The 24584-nt window shown below is 36.3% G+C and overlaps 1 protein-coding gene across 4 annotated transcripts in view; it reads left to right on the top strand.

Annotated features, from left to right (window-relative positions):
- The window catches only part of LOC150105306 (polyamine-transporting ATPase 13A3-like), a 479234-nt gene that overhangs the window by 25495 nt on the left and 429155 nt on the right, over positions 1–24584 (top strand). For 3 of the 4 annotated variants that reach the window (XM_090394686.1, XM_090394683.1, XM_090394684.1), the window contains exon 2: positions 23208–23283. The gene's annotated coding sequence lies outside the window, so the exon portion shown is untranslated. Of the gene's footprint in view, positions 1–23207; positions 23284–24584 lie in introns of those variants that run through there. The other variant, XM_090394685.1, reaches the window with a different exon arrangement.

Raw genomic sequence — 24584 nt, 5'->3', positions numbered from 1 at the left:
TTCTATTCAATATTATATCAGGATGATGAATTAAATGAAGAAGACAACTACGACACAGCTGAAGTACCACAGATTCTACCAGAAGAAGTTATGCAGAGCATCCAAAGCTTCCAAAATGGGAAAGCTGCAGATGAGGATGGAGTTATAGCTGAACTTCTAAAAACAGGTGGAGAAATAATTTATACACTCTTAGCAAAACTATTTACTATATGCCTGAAGAAAAATGATGTACCAACAACATGGAAGAATGCCACCCTAATTCTGATACATAAAAAAGGTGAGATAGAAGACTCGATGAATTACCGACCTATCAGTCTACTATCAGTGGTCTACAAAGTGTTTACAAAAGTCTTAGCTCATAGGCTTTGTGCAAATCTGGACCTGGCACAACCAAAAGAACAGGCAGGCTTTCGAAGGGGCTTTAGTACAATGGACCATATTCAAGTTGTACAGCAGATTATTGAACGGTGTAATGAATATCAATTACCAGTATGTCTTGGTTTTATTGACTATGAGAAATCCTTTTATTCACTTAAAACTTGTTCAATACTCAAAGCATTACGAAACCAACAAGTGGAGGAGTCCTACATCAGCATACACTAATGCAACAGCAGCAATTCATTTCAGTGGAAACATCTCTACTGTGGGAATACAGAGAGGTATAATACAGGGTGACACAATATCTCTAAAATTATTCACCGCGTGCCTAGAAGAAATATCCAAACTTCTTTGATTGGGAAGGGAAAGGTCTGAAGATAAATGGAAGATATTTAAGCCATTTACGCTTTGTAGATGACATAATTATCTCTGTTTCAACTGCATATGAATTGCGGACTCGAATCCATGAGCTCCAAATTGCTAGCAGAACAGCAGGCCTAAAGATAAACTTAAAGAAGACCCAAGTTATGTTCAGTAGTTATGTCCAACCAGAAATAATAAAAATCAATAATGAGGAAATTAAACAAGTAGATCATTACATATACTTAGGACAACAGATATCAATGGAACAAAATATCATGGATGAAATTAAAAGGCATATGATGCTTAGTTGGAAAGCATTTGGAAAATTACATTCAATATTCAATGCTATGGCTACCATTATGCATGAAGAGAAAAGTTTTTAACCAGTGTATTCTTCCTATACTGACATATGGCTGTGAAACATGGACACTGAATTCAAATGAAATTCAAAAATTAAGAACAACCCAATTTAGTATGGAAAGAAGTATGCTTGGTATCACAAGATTAGATCACAAAAGGAATATATGGATAAGAAATCAAACTCTTCCTATGATGTCTCTGACATCATAGGAAGAGTGAAACATCTGAAGTGGCAATGGGCTGGGCATATTGCTCGAAGAAAAGATCAGCGATGGACAAAAGAAGTACTGGATTGGATTCCATGAGAGGAAAAAGACCACGACGGCGACCTAAATCACTGTGGATTGATGATATCATCAGATTTGCAGGAGTGACATGGAAAAGGAGAGCCATGGACAGAGAGTGTTGGAGTAATCTTGGCAAGGCCTTCATCCAGCAATGGATCGACAATGGCTGCTGATGATGATGATATGTACATGCACTTTTATAACTGTATGTAGATTGCCATACAATAAATAATAAATTTTTAAACATTTCCCACACACTGTTGATATTTTTTTTAAATAACGAAACCTGTGGTGCGTTCATAATTAGAAGAAACACACGTATAAGCCACAGTGAAAATTATTTAATTGTAAATATTTCATCCTAAGTATCTTAGGACATCATCAGTACAGTATTTAAACAAAAATTAGGAATAACATACAGTTATGGTGCATGATTACAGTAGAATCTCATGAAAACGTGCATAACCTGCTAAAGTAGTACAAAAAAAAAAAAAAAAAAACGTTAATTATTTAACACAGTTTTGTATGATAATTTCCCATACTTTAGGAATAGTAAGAACGTCGTTGCGGTTTAGGTTTGGTCTGTGTAGTAGGGCTTCAGAACTTTCTTTGTATAAATGTTCATGTTTAAATAAAGATCTATGTAAAAGTTTAGCCTTTTCCCAATGGATCCTATGGTTTGGATTTTCAATTCCGTGTTGAGAGAGGCCAGATTTCTGCGGTTTAAGAAGACGAATGCGGTCTTGATGTTCCGAGATGCGTTTCTGAACAGACCTACCTGTCTGTCCAAAGTAAGATAATTTGCATGAGCATGGAATCTCATAAACACCAGGTAACATCAAGGGTGAGAATTTGTCCTTAGGAGAAGGTAATAAGTTGTAAATTTGGTTGATAGATTTGTAAGTAGTGGCAAAATTGTATTTCTTCATAATTTTAGAAAGACGTTCTGAGATGCCTTTAACGTAAGGTATGGGAATCCTGTGCACTTCTTCCTGTCTGGTTTGATGTATGCAGAAGTGACTGATGATTTTTTGAGTTGTTTTGGGATCCATTTAGGATGGCTGTATTTTTGATAACTTCTAATTCCTGGTTTAAAGATTCTTCAGAGGAGCAGAATTTGTGTGTTCTGGAAACTAGTGATTTAATAATGCCAGATTTCTGAGATGGATGATGAGCAGAAGAATTGTGAATGTAGCGACCTGAGAATGTAGGCTTGCGAAAGACGGAAGTGGTGATGGAACCGTCTTCTTTTCTTTTGATGTGTAAATCCAAAAAAGAGATACCCTGTGGAGATTCTTTTTCTAACGTAAAGTTGATGTGATGATGAAGAAGGTTAATTTTATCTAGAAACAGTTGTAATTCAGGTTCGGGATGATTCCATACTGCAAATACGTCATCGACATATCTTAGCCAAATTTTTGGTTTGGGTTCAAAAGTGAATATTTTTTCACTTTTGAACCCCTACTACACAGACAAAACCTAAACCGCAACGACGTTCTTACTATTCCTAAAGTATGGGAAATTATCATACAAAACTGTGTTAAATAATTAACGTTTTTTTTTTTTTTTTTTGTACTACTTTAGCAGGTTATTAACGTTTTCATGAGATTCTATTGTAATCATGCGCCATAACTGTATGTTATTCCTAATTTTTGTTTAAATGCTGTACTGATGATGTCCTAAGATACTTAGGATGAAATATTTACAATTAAATAATTTTCACTGTGGTTTATACGTGTGTTTCTTCTAATGTTGATATTTTCCCCATCCTATTATTGATACCATGGCACAGAACCTAGCATACTTCTCAGGTGGTAATAATTTCCTGTAATCTTTTTTGAATGGAACATTAATGCACTTAGCTGCTTCCTAAGTGAGTACCTCACGATCACTGTCATGAACTGGAGGCAGAATAGTTACTTCTTTAACTGAAACCCCCTCTGACACTATAATCAGATCTAATACTCTTTGATCATGAGTTCCATCTGTCACATGCTGCTTGAGGAAGTTGTCTTGCAACAGCTCAATAAATTTAGTTTTATTCTTCTCGTGATTTCACAGCTACCTAGACAATGTTTGGATAATTATAGTCTCCTATTATGATTACACTTTTCACACCAATCTATTTATTTGGTGATGCATTTCGTCATCATTAGCAACCAATCCACCAGGTCTGTAACAATACCCCACTATGTATTTTATTTTGTAAGACTCCACCTCACACCAGATGGCTTTAAACTCACTGTCACATAAAAAACTGTTACTCACACATGCTCCTCTCCTATCCTGTCTGTCCTTCCTAAAAATACTGCACCTTTCCACTAGATACCAGTTAGTATGTTTGCTTCTGATTACCAGGTCTCACTAATGCCCTACAACATGAGGTTCCATTCAAAAATTCAAAAATGTTTGAATTTTTATCTACTCTTCTTAAAATTGCATTTGATGAACGTTACTCAAAAAATCTAAACCTATTATGTTTGTTAGTTTTGGGCCAACTTTCTGATGTATCTGTTGCAGTAAGGATGTTGTGACATTTTTTCTTTGGTTGGAAATGACGTTGGTTTGAATCCTGACAGGATTCAAAAATGGTCTGCTTTGGTCAAATCTGAATCCTTCATTTAAAAGTTCTTTTATAAGGACATTTTAACTCAAGATGAGCTGGTCTTGTATGGAAGTAGAATTATTTGGTCTTCCTGACCCCATAATAGACATAATTACATTGGCCTTATAGCCTTAGTTGCTTCAGCTATAATTTCATTCATAACCAAACTCGTCTTTCTGGAAGAATAAATATGATTAAGAGTTTTTATTGTCTTGCAGTGAAAAAGGAAAATGTTTGACAATGTTAAACCAATAGTGAAGAGGTTAAAAGTTGTCAAACATTGAAAGCAGTGATCCATTGACCAGGATAAGTGATAATTAGATGTTGCATTGCTAAACCAAACATAAACATAGAAGAAATTCTCTGTTCAGTTCAGCACTTCTTTTTTGAGGAATACTCATATTCACCTGACTGGTGCCTCAATGTTGAGCATGAAAAACAGCAGTCACTTCTCAGATTTGTGTTTGACTTTTATTCAGGTTCAGCAATTTTTTTCCATAACATAAGGTGAATGGGAATAAGATTCTTTATTAAAAAGTAGAAAGTTTTAGTGATCTGTTTTTTTTATAATGGAATGATGTTTGACTTCCACTGATCCAATTAATTCATTTACCTGGACTTATAAGAAATTACAGATTTGGCAATTTTAACAAAAAATAAATAAACAATAGCAATACACTTAAAGTGAATTAAAAATAATACAAAATAATAATAAATAAAATATTATGTTTTCAGTTTTAATTAAATTTGTAAGTAAGGAGGAATACACAAGAGATCGACCAAAAATGACTCTGCGATCGACAGGTTGAACACCCCTGGTATATAGAATATTGAACTCTCTGTCTCTCTCTAAATGAGTGTGGAGACAATCATCAAGAGGTTGCTTAAAGGTTATAGCTGGATAACTGGGAAGACAGCTCCACATGACGTTTTAAGAAATGTGGAAAATTGACCAGGGCTTCTGTTCTAATGTCCAATCTCTTCTCATGGGATATTCTGTTAGTTATCTCTACCTGGATACTGAATGAATGAGGATGGGCTGGCAATTTGGGATTTAGCCAACTAAATTGTATTCTTATTGGCCTTAACCTTAATGAAAAATGATGGTACAACATGACAGAATTTCATGCTGGCCAGGGTGTTGCCCAATTAAAAGTCCCCCCCCCCCAATTGTTAGGGAATCAGGGCAAACAGCAAAAAGTCAGCTAGTGGAACAAATCTCAACTCGACATCAGCGGAGATCTAGTTTGGCACCATCAGCATAAAAGGCAGTACCTGAGATGCATGGATTTGATCTCCTGGATTTCAGAGAAGATAGAAACTGAAAAGTCCAGCAGTGAGAAGCAGAAATAATCTTAATCAACTTCTGCTTCAATAAAAACTGTTGGGTGGATCACAGCAAGGCATTTCTTTCTATTATCCCATATTCTTTCTTCATGAACACAGTTCTAAAGTTGCTTTTTTTTTCTAATTTTTCTTTCATGTGGTATCTCCACATTTTTATTGGTCTTCTTAGCCTTTTCCCATCAGTTTTCATTTCATGCATACTTCTCAGCATTCTTATGTCCAAACCACTTCAAACAGGAGTGCACTGTCATTTCTTCAAGACTTTGTAATCCAAAAACATTATTAATATCCTTATTTCTTATTTTAATTTTTTTTTTTGCAGACATTGTCCTCACGAAAAACTTTCCATTGGTTTTGTTCTGCTTATGTCTCTTTTTTGGTAGTCTCCATCTTTGTTGCATAAGACAATGGTTAGAAATTAACTCCTGTTAATCAAAAGCTTACAGTTAGTGGGATTTCATTGTTTCAGTATACCACTTATAGCACTGAAAAGCTTTGTTCCAGCGAAATCCTCCTGAATATCTCTTGATCTAAACCCTTCCATCATTTGAAAGTTCCTGAAATGCAGTCAACCTTCAATTTATAGCATGTGATGATGACCTGTGATGTCCATTCCATTCCATTGATACATTCTGAATACCACTTCACTCATACAATTCATGAACCAGGATGTTATTGCTGTCTTGAAATAACATTCATGTCCATGAGTTTATTATTTTTTTATTTAAGAAACACTTTGATCATTCCATTGCTGTTACTGAGTGTGAGAAAATACTCAAAGACTTTTGGAAGAAATATATCTTGCATTGGACAAAGAATGTAGATGGAAGAAGCTGCTGAAAATATATCTTCTTACATTCACAGGATTTCACAAAGACAGTGCCTTACAAGAGATTGGTGACAAGGTAAGTGCCTCTGTAGTGCAGTTGGAAAAACGAGTCATTGCACCCTTCAATTGGAAAAGACTTTTCCCCACTTGAGTACCCCTTTTAAACCCATTTCTCTAAATTGTACCCGTTGTTTTTGTAATAGATGCTTTTAAATACTGACACGTTTGTTCAGTGCTGTAAGTTTGTTCAGATCTTAACGTAAAATAGTGGAAATGAGGTATTGAGCTGGGAAAGGAAAATTACTATATTAAAATTATAAACCACAGACTTAATTTTACAATATTTGTAACACAGAAATAAGTATAGCTTCTTGTTAAATATTGATAGTGATGATTAGTTATTTAACAAACTTTTGATTTATTATTATTAACCATATTTATTTGTGTTATCTGAAAAGTATGTAATAGTTGGTATACAGATAGAAGATACAGTCTTAAATTCGGACTTGTCATGATGGACTTTTTCAAATGAAGGTGAGTTAGCCAATCTCATAACAGGTAGCAAGAGTTTTTCTCTCAGAAACTTGGGTTTTCTATCCTGCATACTGGTAAATCAGCCATGAGAACATATGCAATTTACAGAGACAAAAAATGCTGTTGTTGTTGTTGTTAGTGGTTGGCAGTAGATGGTATTGCATGTTGATGGTAGTGTTATCATTGTGTAGTTGGAGAATTAAATAGGAGAAACTATGAGATATAATAGTTTAAGCTAATAAGAATACAATTTGGTTGGCTAAATCCCAAATTGCCAGCCCATCCTCATTCATTCATTATCCAGATGGATGCCTAACAGGGTGCACTACAAGAAGGTGAGGATTGGATATTAGGTCAGAAGCTCTGGTCAGTTCTCCGCATTCCTTTAAAGGTTATGTGAAGGTCTCCTCTCAGTTATACAGCTTTGACCCTTAAGTACTCTTAATAATGTAAGTCTTTAATGTAGTACTATCATAATATCCTGCACACCCCTTGAGGGTACATGTCAGGAATTTGATGATGAACTGTGAGTACTGCATAATGCAGTAGAGGCGTTCTTACAATGAGTTCTTACACTTCTTGGAAGTGTCCGATAACAATAGTAATACTGCTGCTTGCTAAAGAATTGACTAGACCAGATGTTAGAGTAATCCTTTTGGGTTCACAGAAGAAACATCAACTCAATTGAATGATCTTTTAGAGACTAGTAAGGAGAACTCACCTGAAATGATCTGGAAAAGAATCAAAGTTATAATACTGCATACAGCCAAGAAGTATCTAGGTCCAGTTAGAAGATGAAGAGACCCATGGATAGCAGATTCAGTATGGGATCTAATCAAAAGATGCTGGTTGGAGAAACAAAGAGACGTAGGGACTGAAGAATATAAGAGATTAGAGAATAGAGAATTCAGAAGAGCCATCAGGTAGGACAGGGAAAATTTTCATGTAATAAATGGAAGAGAGAGAGTTCCATATGAGGAGCTACAATTATAAAGGATGTTTCGTTTAGTTTGTGACTAGACTAGACTAGTTTAAACACAAATTGAATGTCATTAAAGACAGGAATGGATCAGTACTCACAGAAGAACAGGAAATCAAAAACAGATGGAAAGAATACTCTGATGTACAGCAGAGAAGATGAGAAAAATTGGAGCAGTCCTCCCAGTATGAAAATTTTGATTTGGATCCTCCTTCACTTAAACATGAGGTTGAAACAACATAACAACAATAAGGCCCTAGGTGGAGATGGAATCCTGGCAGAATAAATTAAGGCCACAGTGCATGCAGGGATAATATTTTTTCATAGATTGATATGGGAGACCAGATCAGGGCCCATAAACAGGAAGAAGTTGGTACCACTCACTTCTTATCTCTAGGCCATTTTTATACCACTACACAAGAAGGCAGATATGAAGGATTTCAAGAAATGTAGAACTGTCAATTTAATCTCTTTGGCAAGCAAGATTTTTATTAAAGATAATCTAAATAAGATTAAGGAATGGATAGCAAGTGTTTAGAAAGATAAGAGTACCATAGATCAGATCTTTGCCTTAGACGTCAAAAAGTATAAGGAATTTAGACTCTCTATGGTAATGTGTTCCACAGAGTTCTCTGAAGCTTTTGACTGTGTATAGCATGTGAAACTGTGGGAAGTAATGAAAAGAATGGGTTTTCCTCCACACATTATCAGGTTGATAGCTAACTCGTAGAGTGAGCAAGAAACCACGGTAAGAAGAGGTGTTGGATTAACTGATTGGCTTCTGGTTGGAAAAGGAGTTAAGCAAGGATGCTTACTTTCTCCTCACCTGTTTAGTATCTATGCGGAGGATATTGTTATACCCCGATAAGTTAAGAATGTTAAATTTCCACTTATCATGGTATAACGAGCAAAGAAGTAAAAACCCTGGAAAATAATTAAGTAAACATGCTGGTTTCTAAGTAGGTATCATTGTGAAATTTAGAAAATATTGAATACATTAATTTAAGAAGAAAGAGATAATTAATCAGCTCAAGGAGGATTTTATAATAAAAAAAAAAGGGGAATTTAGATAAATATGTATAAAGCAAAGTTGCCAGAGATAAAGTGTAAATTAAGAGAGTTATGGTTTTGTGTTGATATTAAATTCAATGTAAAAATAACTTGTAAAAGAAACATAAAAATGAGCTTGAAGTTCGGGGGAGGAGGAGCAGTCTGTTGCCCCAAGCGGTTGCATGTTTGGCACATGGGGTAAACAAGTAGGAGAGAACGGACGTTGTGAGGTCATGTGACAAGAAATCGGGGTGCTGGATGAACAGTACCTTTTTTTTTTTCCCGATAGGGTGAACATATAAAAGGGTTAGGAACCCCCCCCCCCCGATGGACTCTCTTGGTTTTTTCGTCGTGTGGAGTTCTGGATTTCCTCGAGTAGTGAAGGTTTAGCCTGGTGCTGGTTTGGGGATGGCCGAACAAGGACAATGTTACAGCGGGTAACCCTGTCCTAGATCCCCGGAAGGTAACGGCAGACCATGCCATTAAGAAGTCAGCAGAAGCATGCACCCGATATCTAGGCTGGCAGTTGCTATGAAGCTTAATCCGGGGTAGATTGAAGGAAACAAAGAATTGTCCTAATGAAACAGAAGATAGACTGAAACAGATGCAGAAAAATAGAGGTACCATCGAGTGGAGATAAGTAAAGTTTGTTATTTATATGAATGTAATCTGAATGTGTAATGATATGTGAACCTTTATTATTGAAGGACTTAGATACAGTTATAGGTCAGGACTATAGCACATGTATTTTATAGTAAGTCATGAGTGAATAGTAACTAAGTGAATCTGAATATTTGTATGTTGAAGAATGCTTAAAATTACCAGTTGTTAGTATGGAAATTAATTAATGGAATTTAGTAGCAATTTAGATGTTAGAGAATTATTAACTTTTGTGTGTGAATTATTTGAGAAAAATTGTATTTTATAGGAAGTCATGAGTGAATAGTGACTAAGTGAATCTGAATATTTGTATGTTGAAGAATGCTTAAAGTTACCAGTTGTTAGTATGGAATTTAATTAATGGAATTTAGTAACAATTTAGATGTTAGAGAATTATTAACTTGTGTGTGAATTATTTGAGAAGAATTGTATTTTATAGGAAGTTATGAGTGAATAGTAACTAAGTGAATCTGAATATTTGCATGTTGAAGAATGGTTAATGCTGTTAGTATAGAAATCAATTAATGGAATTTCGTAGTAATCTAGATGTTAAAGAATTATTAACTTGTGTGTGAATTACTTGAGGAAAATTATGTTCAGAGATCATACCTGTTGAAGTTAAGCTAATTAATTGTTTTAGATTAGAATGTGTCTTATTTAGAGTGATGATTGTTCATGTATGTAAATTGTAATTTCAGAAGATAATAAACCTTGCTTGAAATTAACTAAATATATTAGTCTATGTATAGGATTCGATGCACCGCTTGTGAAACTTATTATGGATCTGAGCGGGAATTTAATTGAGTAAGGTTAAGGCCATGATTGCAACCCTAGGTCACATGAGTATATCTTCTAACTTACTTCTTGATTGAGTTATTATCTTTAATCTAATAATTCTAAGTGGCACAGTCTAAAAATATAAATTTCTTAGGATTTTAAGAGAGGTAAGGTTTGAGGACTCTGTCACATTGAATTTTGGCTCTACCCTGAGGCTATTTCTTTGTGTGATAAAGACACCACTTGACCCACGTAGAAGAGATATCACTTTTAACGGATTGATATAGAGATTCGAGGATTGATATGAAAGAAAATGAAATATTACAATATTATGCTTATAGCATTGGATGAGCTTAAGATAGGAATTAGGGTAGGTGGTAAAATTAATCAGTAATATGAGGTATGCTGATGGTACAATACCCCTTTTTAATAACAAGGAAAAACTAGGACAAATCCTTGACATAGTTAATGAGATCATTAAAAACAAAGGACTTCAGCTTAATCTTAGCAAGACAAAGATTATGGAAATGCAGACAAGGAAGCTCCTAAGAAACTAGTGTATTTAATGGAGAAATAATTGAGGAAGTCAGCAAGTTTGAGTATCACGGATCCATTATTAATATGAACAATTGCTGTTCAGAAGATGTCAGAAGAAGATTAGGGATGGCTAAAAACAAAAGTCAGAGATTTGTTTAAAATCTGGAAGGATGGATCTATCTCCACAGGAACAAAGTTGAGGATATTGATGCACAATTTGGAACCTAAAGAAGTCTGATAGAGATGGATAGCCACTTTTGAGATGTGGTATTAAAGAAGGCTGTTGAGGATATCATATAGTGGACAAATGGATGGGTGCTAGAAAGGATCAGTAGAACTTTAAGACTTCTTAAGGATATTGACAGAAGAAAGTTGAAATACTTTGGACACATTGAAAGGATGGAAGGAGGACTTCTCAAAACAGTAAAAGGTTAAAGATCCTGGTAAAAGAGGGGGTAGACATCAGTGAAATGGATGGTTGATGTGTCTGGAGTGAGTGATCTTCAGATAATTAAAGTCTCTAGAGAAGTATACAACAGGACACTTGGCGAAGCCTAGTGTGTCACATTCTAAGCAACTGTGTGACCATATGGTTTCTGATGATGTCCAGAATAGATGGATGGAGCTAAAGAGTTGGAGGTTGACAATAAAAATGTTGAGCATTTGATGGAAGCTGTACAATTAGAACTCTCAGATGAAAACCTTGTAGGACTTAGAGGCACAGAATGTTGCAGAAAAAGAGGAAAGTATTAAAAAAAAACAAAACATGAAGAAGAAGCAGAGTCTTCAAAAAAAAAAAAAAAATAGTGAAAATATTGGCAAAGCATTTTTCCCAATTTTTGAACTAGGATTATATCTGCCAGTTTCCAATGAGTGGGGAAATAATTAAACCTTAGCATTGCATTAATAAATGCTGCTGCATGCATGACAGCTTTATGAGGGAGTGCTTTTATAACTTTGTTGGAAATCTTGTCAGGTCCTGGGTCTTTTTGTTAAGTTTCCTGATGACAGTATACACTTCCTTAGGTGAAGTATGACATATATTTTCACAGCTGCTGGATTGATGAAGTGCGCAACAAATGTGCCAGTGAATTTTTTCAATGAATGGTAAGTCCACATGCACATAGTTAGGGCCTGCATTGTAGCTCCAGGGCGTCAGCAAAAGCTTATGCTTTTTCACTGTCCCTGTAAACTATGCCTCTTTCTCCGTGAATTGGTTGCATGTTGGAGCGGTCCATGTGGAGGGCTTTAGCCAGCTTCCACAGCGATTTATTCTCAACTTTTAAGGAGTGCAGTTTTCTTTCCTATTGTTGATTCCTGTAATCCTTAAGTTCATAATGTACTAGATTTGTTGCTTTGTTTAGGTCTTGGCAATCCTGGGGAGATAAGGTTTTGTGATATCACCATTGAATCTTGTTTTTGTCATATATTAAGTTAAAATTTCATCCGGGAGCAAGTTGGCCTGTGCTGGAGTTGTAATGGTGGAGGCTGCTGCCAAGCCAGCATATTATTGTATTTCTAGATTAATGATCGGTCCCTCTATTTCCTCGGGAGAGGTGATAGTTGGTATGGAGTCTATAAGAGTGCAGAAAGTTTCACTATGGACTGCAAGGCAGACCTGAGGTACTGTACATAGTCATATTCAGAAACACCTCACATCAATTCCAGTTACAGGTGATAAATGATCTCAGTTCTGACCACAATTTGTGCAGGTCTGGCTGGGGATGAGTTCCGTGTCCCCACCTATGCTTAGTAGTACCAGGTTGTGGTTAGAACTGAGATCATTTATCACCTGTAACTGGAATTGATGTGAGGTGTTTCTGAATATGACTATGTACACTACCTCAGGCCTGCCTTGCAGTCCATAGTGCATTGGTTCAACTGGACCTGCAATGACAATGTTTGTTTCTTAACATAGAATAGTTGTAGAGATTCATGCCATTATTAATAAAGCTTTTACTGTTCCATAAGGGATGCTTTGAGTTCAGGTCTCCCACCATAATTATCACTTCATTAATATCAAGGAACTGAGAGAGATCCGAAGTTAGGAGAGGTTTGTCAGGAGGATTGTATACTGAGTATAATTTCAGGCTGCCTGAATTGTTGGTGTGGATTTCAATTTCGGTTTCTTCTAGATTTGTGGTTGTGGACTTTTTGATTTCATTGTATCGAATGTTTTTCTTAACAAATATAGCTGTGCCACCTCCTCTGGCATTGAGCCTGTCATTTCTGAGCAGTGAATAATATCTGAGCTTGGGGTTATCACAGGGCCGAAGGTGAGTTTCATTAATTAAGAGGATGTCAATTCTGAAGCGGGATGCAAATTCTTGTAGCTTATGAAGTTTGTTACTGAGACAGACCGTTAGCATTCCAGTATGCTATCTGTATGGAATCATTTGAGATTGTCGGGTTATCCATTATTAAGCTTTGAGAATAGGGCTTGGGTATTTTTTTGAAACTTGTTTGTATCACACTTTTTGGGGTTGGTTTTGCTAAATGTGGTTAGCATCTCTCCTAAGATAGCTAGTATAACAGCAAAGTTTTGACTGCTTGGAATGGGTTCTGTCAATTTAGTATGCAAAGCGACCGCTGCAGCATAAGAGCTGTGCATTGTTAACCACAGAGGGTTACTGCTGCACAATGCACGCCTCTGTTTTGGTGGATTTACTGCTGCTCTAGTTTTAGACATATTGGCTGGGTGGAGTGTGCAGCCTTTGTAGTTCGCCAGGTGCAGACCACCACAATTTGAGCATTCGGAAGGAGTAGTATGTGGTTTGGAGCACGTGTAAGAAGGGTGCCTGTCCCCATATTTGACGCATCTGTACTTCACTCCACAGAGTTTCTGCACATCTCCATACTTCTGGCAGCAGTGACATTGCCCTGCTGATGATTTTCTTCTAAGTGGTTCAGTTTTTATCATTAGATTACATACAGTTTTCAGATTGCAAACCTCTCGCTGTCTTTACTGATTTCCTCATGAACCAGTGGCATGGGACATTTGTCAGCATGATACGTACATGAAACCCTTTATGGGCTCTAGACTTAAATGACCTTGTGACATTAGGTCATTAGCTACCTCTTCTGATGTTATTGTTTCAACTATTAATCTAATAACTACTTGAAGGTTTTTTTTTTCACTCTTCAATTTGAAAATATGGTATGGGATCTCCAATTCATCTAGAAGTTTAGTGAGCCGACAGTAGTCCTTTGCCTTTTCAGCCTAAATGTGGACTCCTTCATCTGAGTTTTTGACCGATGTGAATTTAATCTCAGAGTTTTTCATGATCTCTATGACTGTTGACCATTGTTCTTTTGCTCTGAGAATTACCGGCAGGACACGTTCTTTAGTTTGTGCCACAGTGTCCATTGGTGCTTCAGGCTCTATGGCTGGTGTCTCCTTCCATCACTTTTTTCTACTGACTACCTGATAATCATCAGGATCATCCAAGGACTGAACTTTGGTTGCTGAAATGCATCTACTGGTGCTATTTTGGCAGTATTGGGGAGAGGGTGAGAGGAGTTGTTTTCCTCTGCTACACCTGCCAGGATCTTGTGGAGCTGTACTCTGCTAGGCCATTTGGTGTTGATTCCAACTTGACAGAAAATTGAAAAAAGTTGTTCAAAATCTAGTTCATCAAAAGGAAAGTTCTCTATATTGAGACTAGTACTATTGTAGTCCAAAAGATTTACTAGCAAAATTCCTGAAAACTAAAGCCTATTAGTGAAATTTCACAATCTAAAAAACACTTGCCATTGGTGAGAGAGTGCCGTGAACTCGTTTGGCCTCCAGCTCTAATTTCTACCATCCTAAGAAACCAAGAATCCACCACTGGTTCTCATAGTATGTGGGGCCTACATGGGCATTTGACCTCATACACTTTTCGTGCAGGGGGGGAGGGGATTTCGAAATGTAGGTTTCGTGTTGGACAGTAGCCAGTGCAATGTGAGAAACACTAAACACCTCAGAAAAGAAAAATGTGCGCCTAATCATTAAAATCACTAACTCTTCATCGGTCACATCCAAAGGTCACATCCAAAATCCTTTCCAATGACTTATCAATTATCAATCTATTATCCTTCATAATGTAAATATACTATATATATATACCATAGTTTCGTTCACGCTGTTCCATCTATGTGGTTTTCTTTTGTGCTGTTTCTTTTTTTGAATGTGCCCAGATCACCATATGATCTGCTTCTGTTTCTCCTTTCTGTTTGTTAACTGTATCTAGGACTCTATTCTTCATCACAAAAAAGCAATGGAGACACACTTCCATGTCACAATCCCTTATTAAGCATTAACCACTCTGAATATCAGATTTTTTTTATTCACACAGCTCTTACATTCAACATACAACATATTCTGGATCATAATTATTTCTTCTTTTCCCATATCTATCTTGTCCAAATTTTTCATACTTTTTTTTTTGGTGAACCCATTCAAAAGCTTTTTCCAAGCCACATATATGCTTTTATCAAATTCCTACTATGTCTCCATTATTTATTTTACTGCAAAAATAAAATCATTTGACCTCCTTTTTCTAAAATTAGACTGCTCTTCTCTTAGCCTTCCTATGTTTTATCCCTTATTCTTGTTGCCATTTTCCTTCCATAAGTCTTCTTTGCACAGAGTGACACAGTAATGTTATTCCTCTATAGTTACTACACTTCCTTCTTTAGCCTCCTTTAGATCTATCAGAAGCTCAAATCATTTCAGCAGGCAAATTATCTGTAGGGGATTTTTCATTCATCATTTTCTTTAATGATTCCTCAGTCTATGCCATTCGATTCTCTATTTCTCTCATCTCTATATTTATTCCAATTTATTTACTATGGCTTTTATCTAACAGGTCTCAAAAATAATGTTATTATATCATCTAATCTCTCTTCTACTAGTTGCAAACTTTCCATCTCTCTTTATTACAAAAATATGGTTATTCATCGCATCTTTTATTCTTCATTAATCCCTATTGCATTTTTTTTTTGTTTCCATTAACATATTCCTCCAACTTGTGTGTAAATTCAATCCCAGCTTTTTATATTTTCCTCTTTAATTATTATTATTATTATATTTTTATTGTTATTTTATTTATTGTTATTTTATTTATTATTATTTTACATGCTTTTCTTTCATTATAAATACTTTTATTATCATTTGTTCTAGTCTTTATGAACTTCTGGTCCTGCCATTATATTTGAAAATTTACTTTTAAACTGGGCCCTGGACCTGTTCTGAGACCCAAATTTATTTTACCTCAATCTGTTTCATCATCCACAACTTCAGATTTCTTCATTTTTTTTACTTTCTTGACACATTTATACTCCATACACACCTTAAAGTTGGCTATAAGAAGCCATTCATCTCCAAGTCAACAGATTACAAATTTTAATGTCTGTGAATTCCCTACTTCATTCTTTATCAAAGAGGAAGTAATTTATTATTGATTTCTGGCTTACCATCCACTAACCAGATGTTTCCAATTTTCAGATAATTTATTATTATTAGGGGTGCTTAAGGGTCAAAGCTGTATAACTGAGAGGAGACCTCCACATCGCCTTTAAAGGAAGGCAGAGAACTGACCAGGGCTTCTGACCTAATGTCCAATCCTCACCTTCTCGTGCTGCACCCTGTTGGGTATCTAGCTGGATACTGAACGAATAAGGATGTGCTGAAAATTTGGGACTTAGCCGACCAAATTGTATTCTTATTGGCTTAAACAAATATAGAAAATGATGGTACAACATGACAAAATTTCATGCCGACTGGGGCGTTGCCCGGTTAAACAAGGCCCCCGTTGTTTTCACCAGGGAACCAGGGAAAACAGCGAAAAGTCAGCTACTGGAACAAATCTGAAAACACACCCGAACTTTACATCATCAGAGTCAAAGATCGGTACTATCAACATAAGAAGCCTGAATGGCAAAGAAATGGAGCTAGCTGAAGAATTAGATAAGTACCAGATCGACATAATAGGGGTGACTGAAACAAAAAAGACAAAAACTGGTGAGATCTTTCTGAGCAATAAATACAAAATGTTATACTCAGGAAATGATAATCAAGGAAAAGAAGGAGTAGCCATAGTATTCAGCACAAAATACGAGGCTAATCTTCTTGAATGGCAGGCAGTCACAAGTAGAGTGATGTGGGCAAATATCAGAATTGGGAATTGGACAATGAGACTTATTTGTGCCTATGGTCCCACAGAAGGTTCTACTATGGTAGAAGTGGAGGAATTTTTTGAGGCTTTAGAAAAAGCAACTGACACAATGAAAAAGGAAAAGTTGGCCCTTGTTGGGGATCTAAATAGCAGAGTAGGAAATGATTGTGAGACACAAAAATATTTTGGGACAATTTGGAGAAAAGAGCAAAGCTAATAATAATGGCAAATATCTGTTGGATTTCTGCCCAGGACATGGACTGGTTTTTACTAACACCATGTTCCAACATAAAAATGTGCACAAATTCACCTGGAGAGAAGAGGCAAGGAATAAGAAAAGTCTCATTGACTATGTTATTGTTGATAGTGATGCTTTCTCCCTGGTGCAGGACACCAGAGTGTACAGAGGATTTGAAATTGGAAACGATCACTATTTAGTCTTGAGCAGGATAAAATTGAATTTCATGTCGAAAAGAATAACATGTAAGAAAGTTTTAAAGCGAATAAAAGTTGAGCAGCTCTCAGATATGAACTGTAGACTAAAATACACAAAGATTATTGAAGAAAAAATGAAAGAGTTTGAGAACAGGAACCAAACCTTGGAGATTCAGTGGCAAGCCTTGAAGAAAACCTTGATTGATTCAGCCAGAGAAGCATGTGGTGAGGTTGTCTGCATGGATAGAAAAATCAGAACTCCATGGTGGACACAGGAAGTTAAAGAGGCAGTAAAGGAAAAGAAGAAAGCATATCAAAAGTTCCTGGCAAATAAGTCAGCTTTTGCTCTTAGAGAACACAGAGACAAATGTAAGAAAGCGAAACACTGTGTAAAACTAGCTAAACAAAAGTCATGGGCGGACTTTGGCAAGAACTTAAAAAATAAATATCAAGAAGGTGGCAAAATATTCTGGAGGTTATGTATATTATTTCTGGGAAAACTCCCATGTTACTCCTCTTAATAAACTATTATAATTACGGCTATTTTACCTGCTTCAGTTTAGGAGTGCCCCCTTTAAATGTCATTGGCTATTTACTCATGGTTTCTTAGGGCATTGTAGATGTAAATTTACCAAAAAGTATATGTAGCATAAGAAATAGAAATTTACACATAAATTTTTCTGGGTGTTGCGGCTTTTCCTCTTTCTGCGATGTTGAAAAACTACTGAATGTGTGTCGGGGGGGGGGGGGGGGAGGCAATTTTGGAGAATTAAGTTAGAAAAACCCTGGTTTTTTTTTGTAATATATATAAACTTATATATTATATTATATAGGGTGGGGAAAAGGTGAAAGGGTTGATTTTTTAAAATAGGGAGGGGGAAGGGGAAAGGTGGTTGACAGGGTGCGGTCCGTTTTGACTATTCTTGCTCGTCATCTGAACACATTGGGAAAGTGGATGTTATGTCAGGTCGGGTAGGTGCTTCTGCTTTTGAAGCGTTTGTGTTGTCGCCTATTGGTCGGGGTTGTGACCTCAATTTTATATTGTGAAGCTTCCAAACCTCGGAGATTATGTAGGGCCTGTGTACGTTGATAGAGTTCGCGTCATACTTTATAGCTATTGTTTCCGATATTCTGAGCATTGTTTCATTGTCTTTTCAACCAATCAAAATAGTCTAAATGCAGAAATAAAAAAACTAACACAGATCTTCTTAAATCACAACTGATTAACTACGCAAACAAGATGGCAAAAAACTGCCAAAACAACCCAAGTACCAAAACGAACTTCAATACACAAAAAATTATCAAACTACCATACACCCAAAACACATACAAAGCATATAAATACATCTTCAAACATACTGACTACAAACTGGTATTCACCACAAACCAAAAACTGGCACTCCTCCTAAAATCCACCAAACCCCACACACAGAAAGAAATATTTGAACAGCACAATGTAGTCTATAAATTTCCCTGCCAACAAGACTGTGACATCACCTACACAGGTTCCACCATCAGGTCTTTATGGGCAAGACTACAAGAACACTTCTGTGACTGTAACATCCCTATTCCTGAACATTTAAACACTAAAAAACTTAACATCAAAAAGAAAAATCGAATACAAAGCACAGGAAAAACGGAAATAGCTGTTCACACCCTTGAACGAAAACATACCCTGCAGATCGACAAGGCCATCATAATAGACAGACAAGACAATGAAACAATGCTCAAAATATCGGAAACAATAGCTATAAAGTGTGACACGAACTCTATCAACGTACACAGGCCCTACATAATCTCCGAGGTTTGGAAGCTTCAGAATATAAAATTGAGGTCACAACCCCGACCAATAGGCGACAACACAAACACTTCAAAAGCAGAAGCACCTACCCAACCTGACATAACATCCACTTTCCCAATGTGTTCAGATGACGAGCAAGAATAATCGAAATGGACCGCACCCCGTCAACCACCTTTCCCCTTCCCCCTCCCTATTTAAAAAAATCAACCCTTTCACCTTTTCCCACCCTATATAATATAATATATAAGTTTATATATATATATCGAAAAAAAACCTGGGTTTTTCTAACTTAATTCTCCCAAATTGCCTACCCTCCCCACACACTCAGTAGTTTTTCAACATCGCAGAAAGAGGAAAAGCCGCAACACCCAGAAAAAGGTATGTGTAAATTTCTATTTCTTATGCTACATATACTTTTTGGTAAATTTACATCTACAATGCCCTAAGAATCGATGAGTAAATAGCCAATGACATTTAAACAGGGGCACTCCTAAACTGAAGCAGGCAAAATAGCTGTAATTATAATAATATTCTGGAGGTTGTTGAAGAAGCTTAGAAATGGAAGAAAGAGTGCTGTAAAAGGAGTTAGAGATGATAAAGGTGACATGAAAACAGGAGAAAAAGATATCCTTGAAGTATGGAGTAATTACTTCAAAAAATTGCTAAATGAAACAAGCAGTGATAGCACAGTGGTAAAAAACACTCAACAAGCATACAGTCAGGAATACATATCCATACTTGAAGTAGAAAAAGCCATCAAACGCTTGAAATGTGGAAAGGCAGCAGGAGTAGATGATATTTGACCAGAAATGCTGAAATATGGTGGTATAAACGTCTTACAGAGGCTGCACTGCATAGTTCAGAAAGCCTGGACAGAGGGACGAATTCCTGTTGATTGGAGTAGAGCTCCCATAGTACTCATATATAATAAAAGAAATAAAACTGGATGTAAGAATTACAGGGGTATTTCTCTACCCAGTGTACCTGGTAAATGCAAATATACTTGAAAAACGGTTCAGAAGAATTGTGGAAGAAAAGCTTGGTGAAGAACAAGCTGGATTCAGGCCAAATAGAGGCTGTCAGGATCAGATCTTCACTTTACGACAAATAGTTGAGAAATCATGGGAATATAACAAAGATCTGTATTTAAGTTTTGTCGATCTGGAAAAGGCATATGACAAGGTACCAAGAGAGAGAGAGAGAGAGAAGCTGTCAATACACTACAGTTATATGGTGTCAACCGGGCATTATATCAAGTAATACTTAGTCTTTGTTTGAGTTGTAAGTCAGCAGTTAAATTGAAGGAAGTACAGGAAGATGGTTTAATATTAAATCTGCTGTGAGACAAGGATGCATATTATCCCCTCTGGTATTTATTATCTGTATGGATCACATTATGAAGGAAAGTGGTATTAAACATGATATCAGAATTAGAGATGTTAATGTCAGCTCTTTACTTTATGTGGATGATGTTATACTTTTAAATAAATCCCTACAAGTCTGCAAGATTCCTTCACTTAATTGAATAACTGTTGTAATAGATATGGTATGAAGGTCAACAACATCAAGACAATGACAATGAAAATAGGTACAATTGTTGAAAATGTCAACTGCATTATGAACGTAGAACCTGTGGAACAAGTAAAACATTTCACCCACTTAGACATGGTTTTTAGTGAAGATGGTAATTTAAATATGGAAATAGACAACAGAATCAAAAAAGCTGGTGTGGTAGGCAGGCAATTGAATAAATTCATATGGAATAAGTGAGAAATTAGTCGAAACACTAAATTAGCTGTATACATGACAGTGTTCAAACCAGTTTTAACTTATGCATCTGAGAGCTGGCTCAGAAGTAGAACACTTGACCAAAGACTAGAGACCGTAGATATGAGAGTCTTGAGAAAGATTAGAGCCGTGAACAGATGGCATCAATGGCAATATCATATTAAAAACGAGGATATTAGGAAAGAACTTGACATTGTCAGCATCCAGGAATGCATTAGCAGAGCTAATCTCAGGTGGTATGGTCACTTAAACAGAATGGGCGAGGAAAGATTAGCAAAACAAGTGTTCTCTGCCAGGTTGGCAGAAAAACGATCCAGAGGAAGACCAAGATATAGGTGGATTGATACGGTTCAAAGTGTCTTAGATGATAGAAATATAAGATCTGATAATGTTGGAGTCTTGACAAGTAACAGACTGATTTGGAGGAAAATTGTAGATAGGAAGTTAGTAATGACATAAATTTTTCATGTAGTACTATCATATCTTGTACACCCCTTGAGGGTACATGTCAGGAATTTGATGATTATTATTATTATTATGAAGGTACACACTATCACCCACAATGCTCATTCAATGTGTCTACAGTTCACAACACACTCAGGCGATGCATTCCACTAACCAACCACTTTCAATGCAAAGAACCAGCTCCTCATTCCTCTGCTCACACCCTCCTTATGTAATTTTCAGTGATGACCTCTTGTTCTACATCTGCTTGCAGTCTGTGAAAAATCTCCTCTTTGTCAACCTGATAATAACTCCTGACTACCTTATATATTTCAATCATATCCTACCTCTTCCTCCTATTCATCCTCTTCATATTCCTATCCCTATTCATATATCTTGTTTACATCCTCTCAATCTGTCTTAGTACTACACATTTCAAAGACCACTGAGCACCTTTGTGAATCTTCTCTAGACCCTTTCTAACATATCTTCATCACCATGAAAACCCGAAGACCAAATCTGTGCACAATAATCCATATGAGGACTGAAGGACCTTATACAATAACATCATATTATCTTTGTTTCTGCATGTTAGGGTCCTCTTCATCATTGCCATTATCTGATGTGATGTCTTCACAGCTTGTGCAATGTGGCTCCTGAATTTCAGGTCCTTGTCCATCACCACTCCCAGATCTGTCATCTCCTCTACCTCCTTTAAAGTTTTTCCAACCAATATATATTTTGCATCCCATCTTTGCTTACCAAATTTCAAAATTTACACTTTGTAACATTGAACTGATAGTTCCACTTACTTGCCCATTCATGCAATCTATTCAAGTCCTGTAAGGTTGCTTGACTCTGCATTTTCCCTTCCAGTTTTGCGTCATCGGCAAACAGCTGCATATCACTAGTTAAACCCCATCCCAATGTCATAATTTCTAATCAGAAATTTAATAAGTTTTGTCCTTCGTGATTTCTTTGACCAAAACCAAATGGCCCCAAAATTTTCTCCTATCCAGCCTGTGCATTCTTAAGATCTTCTGAGGTTATTAAACTCTGATTTTGATTGATTCCTTCTGCGTGCTCCTCAAATAATGTCTTTTCTCCATATCTAGACCTTGTGGTGCATATACCCAGAATATGTGTGATTTATTTTCCATTATCTGTCATTTACTCTTTTACTGATGATAAAACCAACCATTTTTGACTGGTCATTAGCTCCTTTCCAAAATAAAACTTGCTATCCTTTCTTGTTTTTAACACTTTGTCTCATTCAAGCCCAAAACATCCAGTTTTCTTCTCTCATAACATCTGCTAACACCTCATCTTTACATATAATGATCAGAAATGATATTAGCAGTATTTCATATTTAATAGTATTTTAAGATTTGCTGATGGAAATTTGATGTCTTCACTTATGGATTGACATAAATGAGTGTAACTGCAGAGAATGTTTAGTAGGTAGGAGAAAAAATTGGTAATCAGTTTGTGACAAGTTATGGCAAGGAACTTAATAAATAGCTAGGAAGAAGATTTTTCTTATAGAATGGGATAAATGAATGAGAGCTGTCCTTGCAAGGAAGTGATGAATAAATTTTTGCATGAAGAGGATAACTGTTATCCGAGTGTGGTGAGAAAGCACTATACTTGAATTTAAAATGTATGAACAGGAACTGGAGCATTCCTATTCATACCACATTTTAAATTCATTCACAATACTTACTTTTACTGTGTTATTTTTTATTTAATTTTATTTTGTATTAAATAGGACTGACAAAATGTTTTTATGATTTGCAATTGAATCATATTTAGTATCATTTGGTGTGAGTTATACTAATATATACTTATGTTTATTTATTTTTCCTTGTTAAACAGATGGCAATAAACAGTGCAATTTGGTGAGGAGCTGACACCATTAAAAGAAAGACATTAGATAAGTAAATTATATCATGTACGTAGATTTATCAGAAATAAATTGTATTGATTTATATAAAATTTTAATGCAGTATTAATATTCTGCAATATTTTGGTTTTCATCATCATCATAATGCTAATTACAGATATAAACTATATTGGTCTGTTCCAATCTTATTATTATGGGCAACTACAAGGAGTCCTTAGGCTCATCGAGGGAGGCCCTAAACATCATGTCAAGATCTATCCAACATTTGTGCAGTATCTGTCATACTTTGCTTTGAACTCATTCACGGTCATGGCTCCTACAACAGACTCTGGCAATCTATTCCACTCATTCACCACTCTCCAAGCAAGAAACCTAGTTCTAACACCCTTGCTAACTACGCTCTTACTCAGTTTCCATGGACGGTGGCTAGTTCTCCCACCAACACACCTGTTCTAAACAATTTCCTCTGAATTACTCTTGTAAAAATCTCTCAGTAATTTTTTTTGTCTAAATCATATCACCCCTTTTCTGCCTATCAACCAGTTTCTCTAACCCACAAATCTTCAACCTGTTCTCGTAAGGTTCATTCCATAGACCTACTACCATCTTGGTCACTTGCCTCTGGATCCTCTTCACCTCTTCCTTATCACCAAGAAACCTTGGTGCCCAGATATGCACAGAGTAGTCAAGATGGGTTCTTATCAAGGCTCAATAAAGAGGAACAATAACATGCTTATCTCTGCTCGTCAAAGTATTCTTCAGTAACAAAGTAATCTGATGAGCTGCTTTAGCTACTTTTGCTATGCCCCCCCCCCAAAACTTTAACTCCCTGTCCACTAACACTCCCAAGTGTCTGGATTCGTCAATTTCATGGAGTTCAGTTCCACCAATGTGGTATACAATAAGTAGTCTTTTCACCCCAAAATGCATAACCTTACACTTTGCCACATTAAGCTGACATCCATTTTCCTATGCCCAGTCTTCCAATCTATCCAAATCATTCTGCAAAATTTTGACACCATGTGTATTAAATATTGCTCTACCCAACTTTGCATCAACGGCAAATAACTGAACAGTTCCTCTCAGATCCTTTCCTATATCGTTAATGACCAAATTAAACAGTAGAGGTCCAAGAACATAACCTTGCAGCATGCCACTAGTCACAGGCCTTCTTTTGGATTCTATTCCTGACCACTCTCTGATATCTCTCCATCAACCACCCTCCTATCCATCTCACCAACTCTATATCCAACCCCATGTGCTGCAGTTTATTCAGTGTGGTATCCTGTCGTAGGCCTTTGCAAAGTCCAGCAGTATCATTGTAAACCCATTACCTTTATCCAACTCAG

This window comes from Typopeltis vanoorti, chromosome 6 (assembly GCF_054136105.1).
Source record: "Typopeltis vanoorti isolate ZY-2024b chromosome 6, IOZ_Tvanoo_1.0, whole genome shotgun sequence".
NCBI classification, from domain to species: Eukaryota; Metazoa; Arthropoda; class Arachnida; order Uropygi; family Thelyphonidae; genus Typopeltis; species Typopeltis vanoorti.
Note: the sequence above shows the minus strand (reverse complement) of the source record. Positions and strands in the feature narration are given on the sequence as shown.